The sequence below is a fragment of the Panthera tigris genome, chromosome B3, assembly GCF_018350195.1.
Source record: "Panthera tigris isolate Pti1 chromosome B3, P.tigris_Pti1_mat1.1, whole genome shotgun sequence".
Taxonomy (NCBI): domain Eukaryota; kingdom Metazoa; phylum Chordata; class Mammalia; order Carnivora; family Felidae; genus Panthera; species Panthera tigris.
Genome location: NC_056665.1, coordinates 54,282,530 through 54,309,047, shown reverse-complemented (window position 1 = coordinate 54,309,047; position 26,518 = coordinate 54,282,530). Strand labels below are relative to the sequence as shown.

The following is a 26,518-nucleotide window of genomic DNA, read 5'->3' as shown; positions in this document are numbered from 1 at the left end:
ACAAACAATTTCAATAGTATTAAATTTAATAAGGTAGAATATTGGATATAAATAGTAAGAATTTAAAGTCCCAGAATGAAAATAAATGGTTTGTATTACTAGCACTTGAACAATGTTATTATCTTATCATCTTATAATATTATGTATATTAAAGTCAATTGAAAAAGAATGCCTGGGGATGATGGTGTAAACATTTGCTTAAGCACTTGCAGTGCATTTTGCTTAAGGCTTGCAGTGAGTACTTGAAACTTTTGTTGCTTGTTTAATGAATGGTTTTTAGGGATTTTTTAAAAAGTTTATTTATTTTAGAAAGAGAGCAAGAGCGAGCAGGGGAGGGGCAGAGATAGAGGGAGAGAGAGAATCCAAACAGGCTCCTTACTACCAGCACAGAGCCTAATGCAGGAACCATGAGATCATGACCTGAGCTGAAATCAAGAGTTGGACGCAACCGATTGAGCCACCCAGGTGCCTTGGTTTTTAGGCTTCTTAACTAACGAGCCAATAAGTGGGAAATTGGGGAATTATATTTCCAATATGAAAATGAGAGGATCTTCTTTTTAAATATAATTGATATAGAACACTAAGGCCTTTTTAATGGATTATTAATAGCTATAGTTTAATTATTACTGGTATTAGTAAAATTATCATGTTAGTCTTGGAAGATTGTTCTGATTATACTAAACTTTAGCTGAAGAAATTACTATTTGGAGAAAAGTTCTGTGGATAGCCACTTCTATATGAGCAACAGAATTTGGATTATAATCAATTTATTTAAAAGTTATGAGATTTATCATGAATAATGGAACCTGGTAGAAGAGACAAGAGGACAGAGCCCAGGTGGAAGTTATGATGCATAGGTCTATTCCCTATCTGTGAGTAATTTTGGAAAAATTTTTAATTCTTTCCAATTTTCAGTTTTTTCATCTCTAAGATATGGGGTATATGCAGATGATCTCTAATACACTCACTAGTTCTTACAGTCTATTCTATTCTAAACCATAACATAAGTATGAACAGATGTAAGTACTCGTTATGTAATTATTATATACTTTGAATGAGATAAGTGAATATTATCTCCATTATAAGATGAGCCATCGGAACTAATTTGAAATTGTACCAATATGGTTATCAAATCTAAACACTGTGTAGAATTCTTCTACATGGCCACTAATTCCTTTTGAATGCTTTTGTCAAATAATGAAAAAGTGAAAAATCCAGTGAAAAAGTAAAATCCAGTGAAAATGAATAGCATACGTAATTATTTGGGATGAAAAATATCTACAACTGGGATGCATTCATATATGTGTTTTATTTTGTGTTAAAGTTTCTTAAAAACCACTAAACTCTGGCATTTGTAGGCATACACAAAATGCCAAAGTTATTTTATATCTGAAACACAATTTAGCATTAACCTTGAGTAACCATAAGGCCAATTTGGCACACCATTTCTCCTCTATTCTAATTCTACAGTGAAAATGAAAGAGAGAGACAGAGAGAGAGAGAGAGAGAGAGAGAGAGAGAGAGAGAGAAACTCTTTCTGTATCATAAATAGAATGCCACAATACCAATGTTCATAAAGACATGATATGTATTATATAGTCTTCACTTCTATAAGCTTTTCATAGGCTGTATATATAAATATACTTTCTTGATATGGTGAATTCTCCTGGAAAGGGAAGCTTTCAATGGGATCCTTTAAGTAAACCCTAAAACTGTTGTCAGGTTGTGTTGTTATCCTCTTGAAGAAGGGGTCAGTCAGGCTTAACCATAGTTAAAAAGAAGCTAATCCACAATTGTCAACAGGAAATCCCAAGATACAAAAGTAATTACTTCATTGAAAAATATGGAGAATAACTTATTAGAAGAGAATTCTGATAGTCATTTCCTGTTATTTAAAGGGAAGCTTTACTAATTTTAAATGTGAATGTCCCCTACATAAAACATGCAAATTGACACATGTGAAGTTGAAGCTACTGTATCCAGGTACAAAGGAAGTGCTCAATAAAATTTGTTTAAGAAGTCAAAGAAGAACAAAAAACTTGAAATTATAAATATGAAAACTATTAACATTCTTCAATCATTAACTGAATGAATGAACAAATGAACAAGAGATATTTCCTTCCTATTTAAAATGAGAGTAAAAGGTGATTGAATTGTCTACTGGAGTAAAATGCAGCAGAGTTCAGAAAGTGTGATACATCAGAATAGCACTTTGAATTTCATTTTCAGTGTTCTGATCCCATAAATTTGTTAGCTGGTTGTTAAACGCCTTCTGTGGAGGTCTTTTAAAATGGTATAGATTTAAATGTCTTAGATGATAAAATTTTGCGTGAAAAGTTAGATGTCAGCTGTGTGAAACATAATTGTTCTCTGAGTTACTATGAGGTCCCCACTCTTTTCTCGTGGCTTTGCTTTGGATGAAGGGGAAAATTACCTGATGATATTAATAGGTTTTGAAGGACTGCTTACTTCACTAGCAGAAGGATAACTCCTTCATAAAAATGTGATATTGCTAAGAAAATGGACTGGGGTGATAGAAGAGGTTAAAAAAAATATATGGGTATATAATTTTGTTTCTAAAAGACTGGGTTGGGTAGGTAGATGGAAGGCCTAGAGGAAGACAAGGGGAGTGGTACGGAGCTGGATATGACAGCTCATGTCTCATTTTTAAGGAAATTTTAAAAATTACTGAAGCTATCCTGGGTTGTGAGGATCTCACTTCAGTCTTAATTATAGTGTTGTCTTGTGAAATATTTTAAATTTAGATTAGAAGGACTAAATTGCAGGAAAAGCACACCAAGCAACCCAATAAAAATAAGCCTTGTATTAGTAGACAGATAAGTAAGACCCAACTCTATAAATGTAGGAATTCATGAGAGGCCAGGAGATGCTGGACCACATTTCTGACACTGAGGAGAGAGGAGGTGTCACTGGAGAACTGGTCCTCAGATTGCATACTGGTCTCACCCAGAAGGCAAGAAAAGTCTGTCTTCTCTGATGATTCCACATTTAGCCTTGCAGTATGTTTCTAAGCAATGCAACTGGAACCTAACCTGAACTAATAATAAGGGTAATAAAAGCATAAAATGCCCAGTAATAACATCTTAAAGGGATTTGTAATGGATGGTCAACACTTCTACTGCTGTCGTCAGAGCTCTCCTCTTGGAGACAAGGTGAAAGGGTAAATTTAGATAATTTTTCGACCAGGCATTCCATCAACAGACAGAGTCAATCAGTCCACACCTGACAGAAATAACACTGCTGTTTAAGCTGGGACTTGAGGTGCCAAGTGAGAGATGGCAGCAGTGCACTGGGCAACTGTCAACCGCCCTGCAAGGCAGATGCGGAACAAAGAACCTCAGTCCCTCAAGATGATTTTCTTGCGAGGCAAGAACTCAGTCCCTCAAGATGATATTCTTGCTTTTGGTGTTCAGTTACTCTTCTCAACAATGGTCAATATCACCCATTCCTTTTAAGAAGAAATCCTTAATTGTGCTAAACCACTGATTCAAGAAAAAGTATGCTTCACTTAGTAGAATTAAGCATTGTAAGTTCCATAGCAAGCAAAGAGTTAGCCATTCTGAAAGCTAGCCAATGATTTGGCAACATTCTCTTTTGGATTGTTAGACTGTGACGGGATATGGCCTAACAATTGGCAAAAAGCAAATAAACACAGTGTTGTGGGATTTGACTTTGGCCACAGAATCTTCAGCAATCCAGTTGTCAACAATTCTTTGGCTAAGATCCTACTCAGCACAAATCTCTGCTAATAGCTAGCGAATATACATACCACCTCTAAATATGGAGACAGTAAACTTGCTTATGCTCCAAACAGCTCTTAGCCATTTATCTAAAAGAACAATATTTCACATTATCAAAACAAAATAAGAAAACCAGGACAACCACCTTAAAAAAATAGACAATGAGGAACATATCTATGGATTTGACCCACAATCTGAGAATTACTGACAAAATGGTACCCTGTAGAACTGGTGGCTTGCATTCCCTTGAGTAAGTTAAGTTGTCAAGACCTTAAATTAGGGGAAGATGGATAAACTGCTGGGGAGCAGATTTGGAAATATTAGCTACCCTTTGAGAATTCTAATAATAAAGATTATTCTTCATTGTATAGTTTTCCTCATTTTTTTGAGGGGGGTGGCTAATACAAGTGTCTGGCACTTGCAAAATTCAAATAATTTATTGCCACAGGTGTATCTCTTATTTAATTTGTAAATCCTTATTTGAACTGACCATCATTTTCATTTATATACCAACCCAGAGCATATGAACATGTATTTTCCTCTGTAACTCAGCTGTATTACAACTCTTTAGCCTACAGTTTTAGAGCATTCAGAGACCCAAGTGAATCGGAGAGAATGCAAGAAGTCTGCTTTCAGATATATAAAAAAATTCCCTTTTCCAAGTTTCCCTACCTCTCAGCCTTGGCTAAATATTATAATCAGCTAGGGAACTTAAAAAAAATACTGATGCCAGGTTCCACCCACAAGGACTCTTATTTAATTCATTCGGGGCGCAGCCTGGGCACCAGGAATTTTAAAAGCTCCCCAGATAATTGTGACATGCTGCCAAACCTGAGAAGCCCTGGATCACAGTGAAGGTTCATGCTAGATTACTGGGAGACCACAGTTCAATTAAGTCAGAATCCTGAGTAGGTGGGAAAGACTCAGGCATCGGTGTTTGTTAAAGTGTTCTAGTGATTTTACTGTGCTGATGAAGTTAAAAAACCACTAGTTAATGGGACCAAGGGTTCTAATTCAGCCTGGATCCCCTCAGGTGTCCCACGATTATTTTGGAACCCCGGGACGGCTCCATAGTTAACTTACACCCTGGAGGATTTCAAAATGGGCCTATCAGGAATGACTGTCTGAATTATGCATTGAGGAAGTTCTTCCGGGTCCATTTGACCTCTCTGACAAATCTCTGTGGCTCCAATATTTGGTGAACTGGCCTGGAAATGCATGTGATGACAGCTCTGTAGCTACTATGTAAAAAAGGCTTCTTTGGTGAATGAGTTCATCGCAGGGAAGAATAGGTCCTGTGCCACAGTCTCAGAATGACAGGCAGATCTGAATCTCTTCTGACACTTTCAAGTGGTGATGCAGTAGGGGACCTGGAGTACAGACATCAAAGCCAGCTTACTTGGCACTTAAATGAGCCACTTATGACCATGGACTCAGATGTCCCCAAATTAGGCTCTCACCTCCTATGGCCACCCCACAGAGTTCAAGGCAGTGATTTAAAGAGACAACCTCAAGTCTAGAAAACCCAGGGCAGGAAGAAGCCAGAATCCTACAGGGTCTCTCCAGATTACTGAAAAGGATATGAAACTAGAGGTTTGTTTTCTGTGTAAGTTTGGGATTAAAGTAAGCTTTCTTTTATTTCTAAGGATCCTAGCTTTCTTTTTCTGTATCAAAACTTCTGGTAGCACAGTAGCTTCTTTTACATGACTGTTGGAACATAATACTTTTCTATATTTTAATTTCACATATGGCACACAGAAGAAAAGGCAGAGATTGTGCATATCTAAGTAATATGGAGAAAAAAAGAATTCATTAAATGAAATGGGCTTCCATACAAATTTCTTACTTTTCTGAACCATCTCCAAACTTTCTTTTTTTAAAAACACTTTATTGAGGTATTTTGACATACAAAAATCTGTACTTATTTAATGTACACAACTTGATGAATCTGTACATCTGTGAAACTATGACCACAATCTATGCCATAAACATATCCACCACTTCCAGAAGTTCCCTCCTGCCTTTTAATTTATTATTATTTTGTGATAAGAGCACTTAACATAAGATCCATCTTTTTAGTAAATATTTAAATATGCAATACAACAGTATAAACCACAGGCACTACACTGCATAGTATATCTCTAGGACTTATTCACCTTGCACAGTTGAAAGTTAGGACCCTTTAACTAATATCTCTCTATTTCTCCCTCCCCCAAACCCCTGGCAACCACCTGTCTACTCTCCACTTCTATGAGTTTGACTATTTTAGATTCCTTCTGTAAGAAGTATTATGTAGTATTTGTCCATCTGTGTCTGGCTTATTTCACTCAGTATAATGTACTCCAGGTTCATATCCAGTCTTTCTACACACAAAATAGGTTGGAAAATGAAAATCCTCTGCCCTTCACATGGTTCAGAAAGCCACATTAAAGAGTCACTGAACACTTAACCGTTTCTTGACCAAGACTTATATCTACATTTGAGATTATATCTGCCCCTGACTTAGGTGGAGAAGCTATACCTAATTTGCTAACAAAGCAAATGTCATTAAAGCTATTTACCTTAGTTGCACAAAAGGGTTTGTGTAGTAAAATATAAAGACAAAGGGATTCGGATGAGGAAGCAGATAAATGAATTATCTAATATTCATGTCCAGGTAAAATTTGCCTTTACAACATCATTCTCAGAGGTGAAAGGTGTGATGTATACTGGGGAGAATTGGCTCTAGAGATTCTCTGACTGTTCCAGTCAACTTCCCTGCAGAAGAACGTAATCACTTCTCTTGGAGTGGGCATGAGTACTTGCTACAACCATTAGCTAGTGTCCTTCTGAGAATAAATAGGATGACAACATCTTTGCAAACAGGAGAAGAAATAGGCAAGAGAGGAAAGGAACAAAGGACTTCATATAAAAATAAATGGATTTTGCGTTTTATTTTTTTGAAGATTTTATTTTTAGGTAATCTCTACACCCAACATGGAGCTTGAACTCACAACCCTGAGATCGACTTGTACTCTTCACCAGCTGAGCCCTCCAGGTGCCCTAGATTCTGCATTTTAAGCTTAGGGTGGATTTAAACACAAAGGATCCTCGTAAAACATGGCTCTGTTATCTTTTTTTTTTTTGATGCCCTTAAGGAATAAGGGCAATGGGATGCAATAATGGATTAGACAATAGTGAGAGAATTTCTGAGGTCAAAACAAAACTAAATAGTGTACAGAGGGGTTGAAATAATAACAGATTATTGCAGATGACACTCAAATAGCAGGTTTGAATCCATTAAATTTGTGCCTAAAATTGTAATAATTTTTGTTTATTTATCAGGACTATACTCAAACTCAGTTTATATTTATGATTAATACAAGACAAATTAGGTATATTTCAATATCCTTAAATACTATACTTATGCTAAAATTATCATGTAATATTTTGTATTTATTTGCATATTTGAAATTTAGATGTAATTGTAGATAATGTTGAGAAAATGCTTTGGGATCAAATTCAGAATCAACTCAGGATGCAGATTTTTCTTAAAGCAGCAATTCCAAACTTTGTTTCTTAGAACACTAGTGTCCCTCGAGATATTATGGTGTTGTCTGCAGCATAGTTTCTATGGCTAATTCATTGGGAAATATTAGGTTACATAAAGTTGAGCAAGTTTTCACAGTAGAAATTCTCTGAGCCTAATTTATACTAATATAAATTGCAAAACTCCAGGAGATTCTGTATGGTTTCTCAAACTTATTTGACAACAGAATACACTGCTCCTGCCCTCCAACTCTCCCCTCTGATTTAGGTAAAACATTCAAATTTCATTAAATTGCAATTTGAGAGTTATTGCCTAGGGATCTCTCTATGGTGTAGTGAAGAACTAAATCAAGCTTCCACTCAGCTGTTTGTTCCAAATAAAAAGGCTACAAAATGGACCTGAAGCAATATTTTAAGAATGACCTTGAACCAAGAATTTGTGCCAAAGTCAGGAGGCTGCATATGATTTTGGATAAGTAGGGTAGCATTTTGGGTATAGATGTAAGCTGGGCTGAAATCCAAAGATTTGCAGTGAGATTTAAGCTTAGCTTGAAGCTCTTTTCTGAGTTCTGGGCAGTTTAAAGGACCATTTTCATAATGTGAAGTGATGTCCAGTACCTATTATTTGCAACTAGAAACTGACCAAAACATTTCCCAACCATTAGCCTAAAAATGTTTTAGGATTTGAACGTGATTGAAGAATTCTTACTTATGTACCTAAAAACAATAAACTTTGACTTTTAGTAGCTAGAGCCAAAGTTTGAAGTTATTCCAATTGCATCAATAAAGAACAAGTTTTATTTACTGACCAAAAACTATTTAGAAATTTTAAATTTAGCATAACCTAAAGAAGTGCTAATTTAATGAATTAATTTCAATACCCTTTGAAGAGGTCACTTATTGGAGACGTTAAATAGAATTGCCTTTTCCAGCCATATGTAGCACATTTGCCTTGTCTTACATTTCTGTCTCTTTGCATTTGGCAATGCCACTAAAAAATGTAAGTTCTGGAAAGATAAGCATCATGTCTTACTCTTCCTTTTGTCTCCCAGTGGTAGAGGAAGATATATTTTATCTTAAGCTGTCACACATCTAAAATTAATTATGGATAAGAAATTGATTACTAAATGATCATGAAAATTTAATGCAGGCAAGAATGAAAAGTTTTGCTGAAATAAGACTAGTACACCTCATTTCCCTCTTCTCTTGTATTCTCTAATATTAAAAAAAAAAAGTATTGGCCTCTAGAACCTATTTCACTTCATGTTTTTCTAGGTAATTTCAAGGGATGGGTGGAAAAATTTTATTGTAGAGGCCTATGATCTAAGCAGGCCCAGGTAGCTGGTAATACTGGAAGGATGATTGGCGAGGCATGCTCAAAGCATCTAATTATTTTCATCTGACTGTCAACTAATTCCTGCATATCAAAAACTATATGCAGAAAACAATGATAATTAGTTGATATTGGTTTAAGGAATATCTGCATGCAAAGGAGATACAGACAGGAAAAGTCTTTAAGAATTAAGTGAGCTGTACTAGTAAAAACAAGCAGTGGGCTGATAGTTTTTGGATAGGGAATCTACTTACTTAGTAGCACATCTAACATTGATCCTGGACTCAGTGACTAGTGTTGAAGGGAGGACAGGACAAATGCATAGGGAGAGAGAGGTGGGGAGAAGTGGAAAGTTGGTGAATACACTCTCACTTTGTTTTAGTGCCAGTAGCCTGATCCTGGGATAGTCTTCTGGTGTTTTACAGTGTCTCAAACTGTACTTCTGATAAGAGCCTGGTCAGTCTGGTTCATATTGAGGCATCTCTAGGCAGTGGACAGTTTTCTCCCTTGTTTGCATGAATAGTGAAAACATCATACAAAACTATGAAAGATTGAGGTCTTCACTTTTTTCATTCTTTTACTAATGTCACAAATATTCTCGATAACTTCCCTACCCCAGACTCGGGCTACAATAGTAAACATTCCACACAGTCCATGTTTTCAGAGAATTAACAGTGTAGTTGAGGGTGGAGGGTAAACTACAACAAGTCAGAGGGGGCAGGTTCAGAGCAACTGGGGGGGGGGCGTTGCCTAACTCCACTTGAGGAAATGGGCATGGAAGTCTTTTCTGGGAGAAAATGACCTAAAAGATGAGGAGCAGTATGAAAGAGAGAGGACAAATAATTACCTTCAGAGGAAATACTTTTGTAGATGCCTGGTAGTAAGACAGTGCTGAGAGGATGGGAAATGGAAAATGACTTAATATCTTGCCAGGTATCAATGTTAAGCTCATGAAAGTAAACCCCCTTTTTTTTCCCAATTAAAAATATGAGAATAACATTTGCTCTTTTTCAGTTTTCAGCCTTTGACCACTCTATTTACTAAAAATGACTATTTCCTTTACAGGATAATTATTTTTTAAAGGGTAACTGTTTTCTGCAGGCATAATTTAAGTTCTGCTAATTGGAATGATAGTGTTTGTCTGGATAACTGCATACTTTTTCTTTTTAATGTCTTTTCAATCTTTGATCATAATTGTAACCTATTTAAGTCAGGTGTTCATAAATATTCACCCTAAAAACTACATTATCATTATGAAGGATATTTTTCCCAAAGAAGTTCCTAAAAAGTGAGAGAAACAACAGTTTTGAGGCATATATTTATCTTTTAAGGACACAATTATGGAAGTTATCTGCTGCATTCTTTAAGATAAGCCAACTTTTACTACAGATGCATCCCCTGTTATAACTATTTAAGCAGGTGCACTCAGTAGTCAGCAGCTGTGCACAGCTTTATCTCCTCTGAATCATGAAGTAGGCAGTGAAGCGAGTTATTTTCCCACTTAGATAAGTCTATTGAGGGGTCTCTATTTCTGAGAAATTGTGCTCAACTCCCTGTACCAATAATGCATTACAAAATAATGTTGGATGCTTAATAGACATAAGGCGGTGCTGTCGACTTTGAAAAGATTCTGACCAAACTTGGTCTTGAAATTTTCTTGTAACTAGCTTCAAGCAGATCGGATATGGAATAATAATTCATCCATAAGGGAGATGAGAATAAATCCATATTATGGTGATTAAGTTGTACTTAGACTTAATATTCATGATGTTTTATTTTTTTTCTGTTTTTTTTTTAATATATGAAATTTATTGTCAAATTGGTTTCCATACAACACCCAGTGCTCATCCCAAAAGGTGCCCTCCTCAATACCCATCACCCACCCTCCCCTCCCTCCCACCCCCCATCAACCCTCAGTTTGTTCTCAGTTTTTAAGAGTCTCTTATGCTTTGGCTCTCTCCCACTCTAACCTCTTTTTTTTTCTTTTCCCTTCCCCTCCCCCATGGGTTTCTGTTAAGTTTCTCAGAATCCACATAAGAGTGAAAACATATGGTATGTCTTTCTCTGTATGGCTTATTTCACTTAGCATCACACTCTCCAGTTCCATCCATGTTGCTACAAAGGGCCATATTTCATTCTTTCTCATTGCCATGTAGTACTCCATTGTGTATATAAACTACAATTTCTTTATCCATTCATCAGTTGATGGACATTCATGATGTTTTAAAGTACTATTTAATGGTTTTACAGTTTACATTAACATCACTATTAAAATTACTTTACTATGCAGAAATACATTTTGTTATTTTCGTAAATCTTCTAATTTAGTCTATATAAAATTACACAATGTACAACTAGGAACATTTTCATTGAGTGACTAAACATAAGTAGATAACTAAAATAATGTTAATTTTTTAAAATATGCATGTCAATATTGAAATTGATGCAGAGCATTTCATTCCATTCTAATTAATTCTCAAAATACCTCTTTGCTGTAAGCTTGCAGTTACACTACTAGCCCACTTCACAGAAAGAAAGGAAAAGACCTTCAGAAAATTGGCCTGCCGATAAGCTTGCTAGTATACAAGTTCTAGTTTTAAAATTATACATAGGTCTGTTTAGGTTTTGTTCATTAAAATTTTTTTTTTACATTTATTTATTTCTGAGAGAGAGAGAGATAGAGTGAGAGTGGGGGAGGGGCAGAGAGAGAGGGAGACACAGAATGGGGGAGGGGCAGAGAGAGAGGGAGACACAGAATGGGGGAGGGGCAGACAGAGAGGGAGACACAGAATCCGAAGCAGGCTCTAGGCTCGGAGCTGTCAGCACAGAGCCCGCCGTGGGGCTCGGGGCTCGAACTCACAAACCACAAGATCGTGACCTGAGCTGAAGACAGCCACCCAGGTGCCCCGGGTTTTGTTCATTTTAATTAAGAAAGATTGGTGTTAAAAAATTAGCTGGTGATTGAAATGATCATACCAAATCCTCTATGTGCAATGACTGGATTGTTTTCTGGAAGATCTTGGGTAGTCAGTTAACTCACAGAGAGCAGATATTAAATAGCAGGCTTGGTAAGTTCACTCTGTGACTAAGATCACTAAGTATTAAAGAGCAAAAAGTTCATGTTCAAAATACTGATTCAAACCTTCCAGTCTCCTTAGAGCCAACACAAGTTACTAAGAAACTTTAAAGGGGAAAAAGCAAGGCGTTTTTCAATAACATTTTTTTTTTCCTGCAATGAAAGAAATAAACCTACTGAGGGGTTACCATGTGCCTGGCACTGTGCTAAACACTTTTTGCATAGTACCTAATTTAAGCTTCATGGAGGACTTATAAAGCTGGCAGAGTTGTGTTCATTTTGCAGATGGGGCAACTTCAGGTCACAAAGTTGGGTAACTTACTCTAGGTTCCATGGTTAGTAACTGTTGGAGTTGAAATATGGACAAAGGAGGCTTAACTACAAAGCATAGTTTCGGTTATCATTACATGTATCACTATACAGTCACTATTGTTAGCAAAACCTCACATATGAATTTGAACCATGCAGTGGGATAATTTGCATATGAAGAACTATAAACAGCTGAAATTTTCTTCTCTATAAAATGACCTAATGAGTACTTGGCATTATTTTCCTATTATTAAATAAAAACTCTATTCCAACGTTCCTTGTACAAAACATCTCCACATGTCTTCCCCTGAGTTGGCATAGAAACTTTCAGTTTATTTTGCATACAAATTACTAAAGATGCCACAAAATTTAATTTGGTTGCATTTTAAACACATTTCTGACATTTATTAAAATATTTATGCTTCTGTTCATTAGCGTCTGCATAATTATTATAGAATAGATACATATATACAATTACATTTCAGAGAATAAGTCAGAGAATTTTAGGAGTATGGCCAGATAGTTTCCCTCTCTAAAGGCCACTAAATCCAAACAGAACAAATAGAAAAATAAATAAAAGAAACAGCAGAGACTTTGTTCTAACAAGCACGTCTGCAGGATAGGTTGAAAGAGAAATAGCTTACTAGCAAATTGGTTCTTTCTTTTGTCCATGATTGCTATGTTCTCAATTTATTTCTAATCCTTTTAGGACTTTGCCCAATAAAAAAAAAGGTAAAAAAAAAAAAAAAAAGGAGGAGGGATAAAAATGATGAGTTGTTGCAAAGACAGTATATCTGGAATTCTATCTTTTTAATATTTGGGTTTTTTCTTTGAAAAATCATAGTATCTTTGAAAACTAGACATATACATTATTTGTGACCCAACTAAACTTAGGGTTTTTTTTTCAATATCTTAAAAATATCTTACAATGTTTTTATTCTCAAAGTTGCAGTGGCTGTTTTCAGCATCTAGAATACTATTTATTGCAATATTGACTGACCATGTATTGTATGCTGTGTGGATACATAGATGTATAGGTGGAGACCTACTATTTGAAAAATTTCAGCCTATTTGGGAGATCAACACCAAAAACTCAATTTTAATGGAATATGGTAAGTATGTGATAAAAATATGTTCAAGGAGGGACCATGGTGGAGGGCAGGTAACATAACCTGGGAGAGACAGAGCAAGAATCTTAAAGGACATGATGTTTGACCTTGATCTTAAAGAGCTAGTGGTAGTGAACCAGGCTAGAGAAGTGGGTAGGGAATGGGCGAGGGAATCCAGCAAGAGCATCCCCTCCTGGAAAATAGCACATGAGGAAAAGCTGAGTAGCATATCAGGAGGTACGTACGTATGGGAATTAGTGTTTCTGAAGTATACCCTTCAAGGTAGGAAGCAGGGAGAGATGGGCATGTAGTGAAGTCTCATTCTTGGAAAGTTATTTTCCATTTTAGGGAACATGAACTTTATGCTATAGGTAATAAGGAGTTATTGAAGAAGGATGTAGAAGCAGTAACTAAAAAAATAGTTATTTTCATTATTCACAAAAACGACCTGGATGTTTAATATCTATTGTTAACTGAAAATTTTTATCAGAAAATTTAACTTCTATTCTTACCAAAAAATCTCATCACAACCACCCACAAGCAGCAAAGTTAGTACATGTTAATTAATATCCATTACTTTTCTCTATCAACTTTTTGTGATAGGAGTTTATGAATGAACTAGATTGTCCATTGGAGAAGAGAAAGGGCAGAAAAGTAGGCTTGAACAATTCATCTATGACTTATCAGTCTTAGTTTATCATACCAATAATTCTGTTTTAGTATAAACATTAATACATATTATTTACCACCTAGGAGTAAACTGGATTGAATAGAAAGTAAGTGGCAGTATGGGGACATGGAAATAATACTGTATTAGGTATTATGGAACCTGGGCTTTAATCCTTTTCCTTCCAGGAATTAATTAATTAATTAAATGACCTTAGGCAAGTTCCTAACTATACCGGGCCCCAGTTGTTGTTGTTTTAAAGGGTTAGAGCAGATTGCTTGAATAGGTTTTAATCATAAAATGTTAGCCAAAGTACAATATTTATTTATCTCACAGTGTCAGAATGTCATGAATCTGAATGCAGTTGAGCTGAGTGGTTCTAGCTTAGGGTCTCTCTTGGGGGTCCAGTTAAGCTGTGAGCTGGGGCTGCAATCTTCTCAAGGCTTGACTAGGGCTGAAGGCTCTGCTGCGAGCTCTCTCCCATGGCAGTTGGAAGGCCTCAGGTTCATAGCACACTGTGGCCCAGGAACTTCCTCCTCACTATGAGGGCCTTTCTATAGGCTTCCTCAGTGTCCTGGTGACGTGGTAGCTGGCCTCCCTCAGACTGAGAGATGAGAGAGGGAGAGAGAAAGAGAGGAAGCAAGAGAGGACACCTTCAAGATGGAAGCGACATGTGACATACCATCACGTTTGCCTCATTTTCTTTGTCATATGGACCATACAGTAAAATGTGGGAAGGAACTACACAAGGATGTGAATGCCCAGTGGTGGTGATCATTATAGGCCAAACCAAAGGCTGGCTACCACATACGGTTTCTGCATCAGAAAACCTTTCAGTCAAGTTGGGAATCAAAGTATAAATAAAGAGTAAGTTAAAGCAATAATAGAGCAACACGTTTGTGAAATCAGCCTGAAGAATAGATAGCTAATAGACAGCTGTCCTTGTAGAAGCTGCTAATTTGGCTTAAGATCTCATTAGGAGGCATGTGGCTCTCTTTTCTTACTGCAAACTTCGGGAGCAAACCATATAGTGTGTGTTAATACTTGAAAGCAAAACATCTAATTTCTTTCACAATGCTACAGAGTGGGGCTGAATGAGACAAAAACAACTCCATTCTGGAGTTAATAAGGCTCAAAAGAACCCTTGACATCATCTAGTCCAGGGACCTTGACATGGAGTTTTGCCTATGGCCATTAGAAACACTGGTAAGAAAAAATTGTATACCAAATACTAGGGAGTGGATTCAAAGCTTTCGTCAGGTTCCCAAAAGTACTTGTGTTTCCCAAAAAAGATACAAAGTATTGATCTAGTTCACTGTGCTCATCTTATTGATGAGAGACCTGAGACACAACAAATCTAGTCTTATTTGGATTAGAATCAGAAGTCTTCTGGTTTTTAATTCTGTAATTAAAATAATACATCCATTGTATAAGCAATATACATTGTTATTGTGATTTGTAAAAGAAAAGCTTAGCTGACTCTCCTCTATTTAATTAAACACTCTTACTACTAGGATCATTTCCCTTTTATTCTCCACCAGGTGTTAAAAGGTGGGTATGTTTTTGATAAATAAGAGAGTCATCAGAGAGAGGAGAACACTGTTCTGAAGTGTTTATAAAGTGAAACCCCAGTGTTTATACAGGGTAAAGAGATCAGCAAATGGATTATAATTGGTCATTTATAACACAAACCCAAACACTGATCTTACATATTCATTCCCTTGACAGATATTTTTAAGCCCTTAACACGTGCCAGGAGTTGTGCTGGTTCTTGGGGATGCAATACAGCAGGCTTCAAGATAGGAAATTTCTGCCTTCACAGTTTCTAGGAGTCTTACCCTATCTGCCTCTTCCATTTCCAATCTTTCCTTCCTAACAAACCTGTTGAGTGATGTGGGCAGCACATAACTGGTAGATGGTAATAACTGAATAGAGATTTAGGTGTCATGTAGAAGCCCAAACAGAGTATCATTTTGGAAAGAAGGAAAGCAAATGGAAGGGGATCTGAAGTGTCTGGTATAAGTAGCAACATCCTAGAACTGAGCTTTTTTCTCTGTTCAATTCTTAAATAACTATGCGAGTGGGTTGCCACTGCATGTGGCTTTATACCAGTAGGCAATTATACAGGGCTATGAATAAGGTAATTACTGAGTAACTACTCCATGCAAAGTATTAACCTATTAGCTGAGATGAGAGGTAAAGGAGAAGAAAGAGGAGGTGGTGAGAAGGAAGTTGGGGAAGAGTTGACATAATAGATGTAAAGAAGTACAACACTTTAAATTCCTGGTCCTAAAGTCTAGGGACAATACAATAATATGGTGCAGATTTCCCCATGGACATTATAATTTTACATGAATTCTTGAATTTTTGCTTACTGGAATAAAGATGTTGTTTTTGATTTAACTTTTTTATATACTAAAACTATGGTATGTTTCTAACTACCAATGCTTTATTAATTTACTTTGTTTACTATTTTTAAAATATAGATGAATAAAGATGTAATATTATATTATCATATTATATTTAAAAGAAAGAGGATATATATTATACTTGGGAGTATATGGACAACAATTTTCCTAAAGAAGACTTCTGATAAAAGTGGAAACACTTTTAAAGTCAGAAGTCATTATTCATGGAAAATTTTAACTGTCTCATGGAGTTAAAATTTGATCTAGTTCACTAGGATTTAAATTAATCATGTAAATGCAAGTCACTAATGTACAAGGTGACATTGTATAATAAAAGCTATGAAGATAAATAATATAACTTTTGCCTTTAATATGCTTTTATAAGAAATAATTTGCTAAGTTCCAAAAGTTATTAATATGTTTCATATGAGCAAGGGAGAGATCAGCATGGAAGTGAAAACTTCTGGGCACATCCAAAGAGGTGAAAATGACCAAGCGGAAGAATTAGGAAAAGAGACTTTCATGGAAAAACTGCACTTGAACAAAGGGGAGATTGGTTGGAGGATTTTGATAGAGGGTGAAGAGCTGTCAAGTAGCCTGAAGGTGGGCAAAAAGGCATGGATGCAGTAGGGCAACTGTGAAGAATGGTAAGTCCTAGAGAAAGAATATGGTGCAAAGAAGTGGTAGCTCAGAGCTAGTAAACAAATGAAATGTTTCAAAATACATTTTAACTTCATAGCACGAAAGAAGAAGATAGAGCAAAAAGAGAGTGAAAGGGTGGAGACAGAATTAAAGGAAGGATGTGAGGAAGTAAACAAAGAAAGACATAAGCAGGGGAAGCACTAGCAAGAGTGAACACAAATGAGAAGGAAAAGGGATACACAGACACATGACGAAGTGGGAGAGACAAAAAGGCAGAGGGATGTTCTGGAAGTTCTGTAGCCCAGAGTATTATACCTGCCATACTCTCTGGGCTACAGAGAGTATGGCAGTATAATCAGAGAGCCCAAAAGAATTAGGGAGTATAGGGGATTCGACTGTGAACCGACTGATATTACCCAAGTCACTGAATGAAATCATGCTAAAGGTCAGATATACAAGTCTGTGGTTTCCCACTCTTGACCTAAGACTTCCATAAACCCATCCTTGTAATAATTTATGGAGACAGCCCACCAGGTCCATGGTAAATAATTATAAATAATCTTGCATTTTATTGTTATTTCTTTTGATAAGTGTGAAAACTTGAGAATATTAACTGAGAAATTACTTTCGTACACTGCTGTCAAAATACAGTCTCCTCACGTTGATCATACGTAGGGCTAAATCTGCTTTGGGTTTCTCTAAGAAGTAAGCCAAGGTCACAAAACTAGTTAATGGTAGAGAAAGAGAGAAATATTGAATTTTGGGTGTGTGAAGAGAAATGATCTTCTATGCTATAATATTTCCAAACAATCACATATGTTTTTTAAAAAGCTGATTTCAGTAAACCTATAGTCCATCCATGGAAAATTACTAACGCATGAGAAAATTTTTATGTTAGAATGATTTTGTCCCTATTACTAATGACCCTAAACTAATTCAGCTAACTTATCACCAATGTGATGAAGAAAACATAAAATCAAAGATTCACAGAACAGGAATAAATTGACTAAACAGCTGGTTTGGCTTTTGCTTTTCATACAGATTCATATCTGTGGCAGAGGTAGAACCCTCAGGCCGTTGTCCTGTAGGGATCTAAATATAGCTTCTGCAATCGGTTAAGACTTACTCACAGGCGGCTCTAGCCATCCTGTTGACTAACAAAGTAACCTGAAGTTAAAATGGCAGGAGGAATATGACACATTTTGCCCCTGTCTACAGCTGCGGTGTTGGAGGGCAAGATGAATGGAGATTAATTCAGAGCTCTCTCATAAATTACTACAACTTTCTTTTCAACCTTCTCCCTGGCATCTCACCACTGATGCTCTCCCCAACTCTGCTGCTTCCCCCACTTCTCCTTCCTCCTCTTTTTTCTTCCCTCTTCTTTTTTCCCTCTCCTTTCTAACTCTTTTCGCTCCTTTTCTGTTTATTTGCTTTAACTAGACACAATATAGAACTGAAGTACATATTAAATATTCATTAAAGCCACCAAGTAAATTACCTGTACTTGAATTTAAAAAGAATAATTTATATTTATCACATTAAAAAAACTACTTATAGTTACCACTTTATAAAAGTGCACAGGAAAAATGATTGAAGATAAATATACTAGATTTTATAAGTGATATGCTCAAGGTGAATCTCTTTACCTTTTTTTTTTAGTGATTTCCAAATAGTTTTTTTTTTAATTTTTATTTATTTTTGATACAGAGAGAGACAGAGCATGAATGGGGGAGGGTCAGAGAGAGGGAAACACAGAATTTGAAACAGGCTCCAGGCTCTGAGCTGTCAGCACAGAGCCCGACGCGGGGCTCGCACTCACGGACCACGAGATCATGACCTGAGCCGAAGTCGGCCGCTTAACCGACTGAGCCACCCAGGTGCCCCGATTTCCAAATAGTTTTTGATGAGCATATACTAATTTTTTTGGTGATCATGAAGATATATGTATATATTTATGGGTATACACTTAATTATAATAAACTATGTTGCTTTTTACACATGTGCCTCTCATTTTCCTCTTTCAGTCACACTCTGACAGGGTAAGCAAGGCTCCTCCAACCAGCAGTAGTCTAAGACAGCTGTGACCTACAATTGTCAAACCTTTTCTTAAAGCTCTCCAAAAATGGAACCTCTTGCAGTCCATCCCAGTTTTATATTAGCCTAACAGTTGGAACACTTTCTCATATTTAAGGAAATTATCCCTGCTTTGATTTAAGCCCTTTTTATTATGTTCTTCTTTTTCTTCACAAGAATTGACATGACTGGGGCACCTGGGCGGCTCAGTTGGTTAGGGTCCAATGCTTGATTTTGGCTCAGGTCATTATCTCACAGTTTGTGGGACTGAGCCCTGCATCGGGGTCTGTGCTGATGCAAAGCCTGCTTGGGATTCTCTCTTCTTTCTCTCTCTGCCCCTTTCCCTAGCTCACATGCGTATGCTCTCTCTCTCTCTCTCTCTCTCTCAAAATAAATAAACTTAAAAAAAAACTGATGCAATAAAATACTTTCATATATGTCTCTTTTCTGTCTATACTCATCTGCTGACCATTTCATCTAGTCTCATGGCTAACGACCACCAAATTAATGTCTCTAGCCTAGATCTCTCCTCTAAACTCCAGACTCAAAAATTCATCTCTACCTGGATGAATCCCAAACTTAACATGTCTGAAACAGAACTCAGTATTTTCCCCCTCAGTGCTTCTTGAAAATGGTAATGACAATGCCAGTCTTTCTGTTGATTGGGCTCTGGACTCTGAAATCATCCTTGACATATTTCTTTTTTTCACATTCTACACTCATTCTACACTATTATTAAATCTTATTGTCTTTATCTCCCAAATACATCCATACCTGACTGCTTCTCGCCACCTCCACTGTTGCCACCTTAGTCTAAGCCACTAGCCCCTGGTCTCCCTGCTTCCACCCTTGCACTCCTAATTCAGAATCAAGTGATTCTTTCAAAATATAAATCAGATCATGTCACTTTCTGCTCAGAAGACTCTCCAATGTTTTCCTAGTTTACTCGAGGTAAAATCAAAGGTTTTCACGATGACTCACAGAGCCCTAGAAGATCTGCAACCCTCACAACTCTCAGTAACACCATCTCCCTTGCACATGATGCCTGATTCACATTGACCTCTTTGCTGCTTTTAGGACAAAGTCAGGCAAGATCCTGCATTGGCCTTTGCATATTCTGTTTCTCTGTCCCAAGTATTTCCTTCCCTCGATATGTGGGTGGCTCACTCTCTCACTCCTTCCTAGTCTTTACTAAAATGTCACCTTTTTGCTGAGACCTTTTCTGTACCCCTTCCCAACATGCATACTTCTTATCCTCTCTCCTCATTTATTTTTCCCCTTAGCATTTATCACTGTCTAACATACTGTATTATCATTTTTATTGATCTTGTGTGTAAATTGTTTCCCTGACTGGAAGAAGGTGTTTTGTTCACTGTTATATATCCAGAACCTAGAATAGTGCCTGGAACACAGTAGGTGCTCAATTAATATTTGTTGAGGGGATGAATGGATGAATTCCACAAATATTTACGGACTACATATTGTTAGGCACTGGGTCAAGTACCAGGGATAGCAAAGAGAACAATAAAAATGTTACCCCTCTTTGATTACTTTAGGGGAAGACAAAAATAAATATATAAATGCAGAAACTCGTCAGGGACAACTTGAACATAAGAAAGAGGAATTATAAATAGATTAACTGAAAATGGCTCTATATTAAGTTCAATTTTAAGCATTGAGGTTAGGTGTATGTGTGTGTGTGTGTGTGTGTACCTGTATTTAGGGATGTTACATGACTTAGGATATCAGTTGGTCTTTAAGATCTTAGCATATTCAAATCACTCTGATCTGTAAGTAATATAAGAATCATTTTGGCTTATAAGAGTTCTTGAATAACCTATGTTTAATTGTTATGGAAACATTAAAATGATTGCAAAAATGTTTCCCTATTTTTCATTAAATTCTTTTTTAACGTTTATTTAATTTTTTGAGAGACAGACAGACCATGAGTGGGGGAGGGGCAGAGAGAGAGGGAGACACAGAATTTGAAACAGGCTCCAAGCTCTGAACTGACAGCGCAGAGCCCGACGGAGCTTGAACTCACAAACAGCGAGATCATGACCTGAACCGAAGTTGGATGCTTAACCGACTGAGCCACCCAGGAACCCCCCTATTTTTTCATTTTAGAGAAATCACTAGAATGAAAAGATGGTAATACAAAAGTGGTTTTCAAATCTTAAGATGGGGTTTGAGAGATTTAAGATCTGAAACTTAAACACATGAATTTGTATTCTCCTCTAGACTGTCAGAATTACAACAAACAAACTACAGTACTTTTTCTACAAATGCATATTCTTGGGAGAATGATTACAGATATTTAATAAAGATTAATTAAATAGCTGAATGGCTGGATGACTAAATGAATAAAACACATTGATTTCTAAGAACAGTAATAAAAATAGGAGATAATATTTATAGACCTTTTTGTTATGTGCCAAGAATTCTGCTAAGTGCTTCACCGGAACAGTTATTAACTTAATCCTCACAATTATCATGAGGTAGGCATTATTATCTTTACATTACAGATGAGGAAACAGAGACACAAAGTCATTAACAGATGTACCTGAGGTCACAGAAGCAGTAGCTGGCAAGACCAGGGTTCAAATTCAAGTTGCCTGATACCAGAGATTAAACCAAACCAGTGCTGGCAGTACAACAGTCTGTCAAGCAGGGATGCGATATGGGAAGTGACTGTGCCTCCCTTAGAAGGTATACTATTTGACTAATATTACGGTGTTGAGGGAAAAGCATGGCTTCTATGTCTAAGGAAACAGTAAGAATGTGAACAATTGAGAAGTCCGAGTCAGACACAGAGGGACATATTATAGTTTAGCTCAGATGCAGGACATGGAATGCTGCATCTTGCTTAAGGTCATTGATGGCAGAGCCAAGACCAGAATCCCCCCATTGCTCTGGCATTCCAAGGCGGGACTTGTTACCATTATAACCATGTAGAGAGTAACACTTTCTGAGAAAGTAATATGGAGAACAGGCTTTTGGAAATAATCAAAAGATAAGCTTGGAAGAGTAGTTTAGAAGATACAAAACACAGCTCTAACTTTACAAAATATTATTGTTACATTTGCACAAGTTCTATGTCCTGTGACTTAACTCACTTGACCATGACCAATACATATATTCCCCCATAATTTCACCATAAGAAGATTATAGCCTTAGTTGTGGTTAAATCAATAAGGCACATAGCCTACGCATTATGCACAAGTTTCATTCCCAAATTAATATATGGTATAGTGCCATAGCAATATGAGGGCACAGAGTTTGTATGAAGCATTTTTAGGTTTATGAATGTGTATGTATTTGGGACGAAGGACATTTGGTAAACATGCAAAGGCTACTTCAGAAAACAAGTGACAGGGTGGTGTGAAGATGAGGTTAGACTCAGATTCTTTCTTTCCCTTCTTCTGTGACTAGATATTTGTTTTGTACAGGCTGAGTAATGTTGGGGTTAGAAGGAACTTCCACTTCTGGCTTATGGGAGTAAGGATCACTGTCCACTATATGGATGGGGTGATAGCTGGCCATGAAGTAGTTATAGACCCTCACTTGGTTCTGGACCTTTTAGGAAAGGTCCATCCCTGTACTCCTGCAGAAGTCAGAAGCACCATGTCACGTCTCCAGTACGTGAGTAGTGAATTGTAATAATGTCTGACATTTATGTAACTTTCCTTAGTGTAAAGCACAAAGCTAAGCCATTTGTATTTGATACCTAATTTCATCTTCAAAATAACTGAAAGATACAGGCATTATTATTTCTCTTTTACAAATGAAGAAATAAAGGCTCAGAAGGATTAGGTAACTCTGAATAGACATAATGTCTGAATAAATGACTTGAGTGAGCTTCCAATATGCATAGAGTTAGTAAGTCTAGCATGTAAGTTTTTAGGAGTTCTATTTTTGTGTTTTAGAAGCATTTATGCATTACTTTCTGGTGATACTCCCTGTAATTGAGGTGGAGGTATGATTTGTTAAGGGACTTCAAAATAAATGAGGAATTTCTATAAGTAATATTTTATACAACAAAGAGAAAACAATGCCCCTGATATCACTTCAATAATTAACCAGTGTAATGAACAAACCTGACACTTGAACTAGGAATCAGTAGGCCAGAATTTTGGTTCCTGATCTACTGGTGGTTTGTATTATGACCTATACAAATCATTTAATTTTTCTCAGTCTCCGTTCTTTATAAAAGGGTTAAACCAGGTTATCGTTACCCTTAGCTTTAAAATCTTAAGAGTTCCCATGCAAATTTTCAGTGGTTTTGGCCATTTAAAATACTGAGTTAGCTAATAGTTAGGGACTTGAATAGATACTTGAATGATATTTCCAGAGTGCAGAGAATTATTTATTACTCTTCTAGCACTACCTCAGACTGTATTACCAAGTCCGAGTTTTTCTTGCTACTAGAAGTCATTTCATCTACACAGGCTTATACTGAGCTTCTAATACTTAATGTTACTCATTTTTGTATGGAACATAACTATGATAAAGTCAATCTATCCAATAATCTAAAATAAGACCACGGATTAGTGAGTGTTTTTTACTCCTATCCCTATAAACTATCCACTATAGGACAGTAATTTTGGTATATAAAGACATTCACATTTCTGTTTAAGCTTTTCTCTTCTCAGCAAAACAACGTAAATTCCCTCAACCATTACCCTTAAATATGATTTTCTAGCTTCTCACCATCCATCAGTCCTCTCTGGACACCACCTAAAATGAGATGCCTACAACACAAAGCTCTAAAATGAGCAAGATGAGGCCAAGAGCAGCAGGAATACTGGTTCCTCAGCAACACTACACTTCTATTAAGGCAGCCTAGCTTGTCATTTTGGAGCAAATGTGCTATACTGTTGGCTCATCTTAAGCTTGTCTACTAAAAGTTCCAGGTCACTTTCAAATGACTTGTTACCAAGTCAGGTACTTGTGCAATCACTGTTTCAAACCTGTATTTATAGCACCCTAACATTATCTTTCTTAAATTTTATCTTGTTAGCTTCACTTCAACACTCTGGTCAATTTTAAACACACACACACACACACACACACACACACACACACACACACAGTTGAATGTAAAGAGGTCAGATATTCCTAGAGATGACTTAACTTCAGAGATATTGTCATCCTGTGAATTTCTAACATAATTCTTGAGTTGGGAAACAGGCTTTTAGAAATATATGGAGAGAACACTCCAAAGACTTATGAAAAGAGGACAATGTCATGCTCAATCACAAACTAGACTGTGACACTGCACATTCTACAGATGCATTTGCATGGACTCATAAGGAATGGATCAGCAATGCATGTGCCAAAGTTGTGTAAGTCCGTAGCACTCAGAAATAAATGAAAAACATAAAGTTGTAGGATAAACATGCCCTCTCAGAAGACAAGTCACCATAATGAAATTAGAATGGCAAAAAGTGAATTTAGTATGTATGTCAAGACTCACAGCTGAGAGATGACATTAAGTGAAAAACTGATAAATTGTGTGTTCATTGCTCTCCTTGTCACCTTTGGCAATTTTTGTCATTATAGGCCATTCCTTACTCCAAGTTTTGGAACTTTTATTGGGCTCCTGACTGTCCAGAGCTCTATGCTCTGGGCCTTTGTCTCAAATTATGTTGTTACATATTTGTTTCTTTCTCTAATCCTTCAAGACTTTACTGAATGCCATTTTTTTTCAGGATCCTCCTCTCAGCCAACCACACCATTAGAAATCAATGTTATAAACTGATGTAATAATGGTTAATAGCTCAATGTGTAAACTTTCTCAGGAATATTTGCACTTTAGTTCTGTGCCCCTGGAGACATGATGCTTAGTGTAGAGCAATTACTTTCCAATGGTACAATTTCAGAGATGTAGCAGGCAAGACTATGGATAAAATATGTATTTTGGAGAACAAAAACTTTCTTTATGCCTCTTGAATCCCATACCACAGGCTTTCAATTACTTTCTTGATCTTTAAATTCAATTCAGCCAAAAATTAATTAAATGGAACTTGTTATGATAATGCATTTAAAAATAAAGCTCATCTTATTTTTCTGTAAAATCTGTTATAGGCAATAGGATAGCCTAGGTTCTCAAGAGCTATCTAGTTATTCTTTTTCACATGTGGGCTGACTATGTTTGGAAAATACAACTGGTCTAAAGATGCAGTTAGCATATTTATAGCTAATCAACTTCTTTGAATAGACCAAGAAAATGTATTGCCCAAGTCAGTGCCATCTGCATGTGGGGAAAAATATCTAATTTTTACAAAACTGTTTTTAAGAGATAGTTTAATCCTACCAAAATTTTAGGAGTCAGATATTAATCCCATGGCTTAGAAAAAGTATATCAGAAGATAATTTTCTATAGAATTTACATATATGTATTTGCTTCCAAAATATTAACCAAGAGTGTGGCTGCTTATATGTGAATTGAATAATACTGTCATGGAACTCTTTTTATTTTTTAATTTTTATTTTATTATTTATTTTGAGAGAGAGAGAGAATGTGCATGCACACGAGCAGGGGAGGGGCAGAGAGAGAGAGAGAGAGAGAGAGAGAGAGAGAGAGAGATAAAGAGAGAGAAAGAGGATCCCAAGCCCAACTCAGGGTTTGACCCCACAAACCATGAGATCCTCAGAGGAACCCAGTGGAAACCTGAGTGGTAACCAAGAGTTGGATGCTTAACTGACTGAGCTACCCAGGTGCCCTATGCTGTTATGGAATTATAACCAATTTAGTGCTTGCCAATTTCTACAAAAAATTTGATAACTATAATAATTCTAACATTAAAAATAATAATTTCTTAATATAGTTATGTATCATAGCACTTAATATTTTTTAGGAGAAGAAGTTATAAAAAATAAAAACATTTTATGAGGAATGAAATTAGTATTACAGTGATGAAGATTTTTTTCCTGTGAAGTGTTGAAACAAGTATATAATAAATATTTTTTACTTATTCAACATTCATATTAGAAAGAAATCTATTCATTGCTGGAAATAGTTAAGTGTAATAAAATTTCCAAAGGCTGAACCATTACACAACTATAACCATCATCATAACCATAACTGTAAGCATCACCGTTACCATAACTAAACTATATACATCAGGCCATAATAACAATAACAAGATTAAATTCTGAAATCTTAATTGTATTGAAATTTTAGTCTTTATATTATAATTTTTTTCCAAATCCTGTTACAATTATTCCACAACTCACCTTTATCTGTATCGACTATCCAACAGATTCATTTACATTGATATTTTAAGTAAACTTGAAGTAAAACATAATCATAAGCCTAAACTCGTCTTAATTTTTAAGTATATCACAAAACACGAAACATATATTCTAACTTTGAAGGCTTTCTTGAGGAATGATAATCTTACTATTTTATTTTGAGAGAGAGAGAGTGCAAGTGGATGCATGTGGGGGAGGGGTAGAGGGCGAGGAAGAGAGAAAATCCCAAGCAGCCTCCATGCTCAGCACAGGCCTAACGTGGGGCTTGATCCCACAACCCTGGGATCATGACCTGAGCTGAAATCAAGAGTTGGACGCTTAACTGACTGGGCACCCAGGAACCCTGAGGATTGAT

General features: G+C 36.4%; 2 protein-coding genes across 8 annotated transcripts in view; one reads left to right on the top strand and one right to left on the bottom strand.

Moving 5' to 3' along the window:
* FAM227B (family with sequence similarity 227 member B) overlaps positions 1 to 26,518 on the bottom strand; it is a 213,586-nt gene that overhangs the window by 82,307 nt on the left and 104,761 nt on the right. The gene's annotated exons all lie outside the window — the stretch shown is intronic.
* The window catches only part of FGF7 (fibroblast growth factor 7), a 57,663-nt gene that overhangs the window by 2,374 nt on the left and 28,771 nt on the right, over positions 1 to 26,518 (top strand). The gene's annotated exons all lie outside the window — the stretch shown is intronic.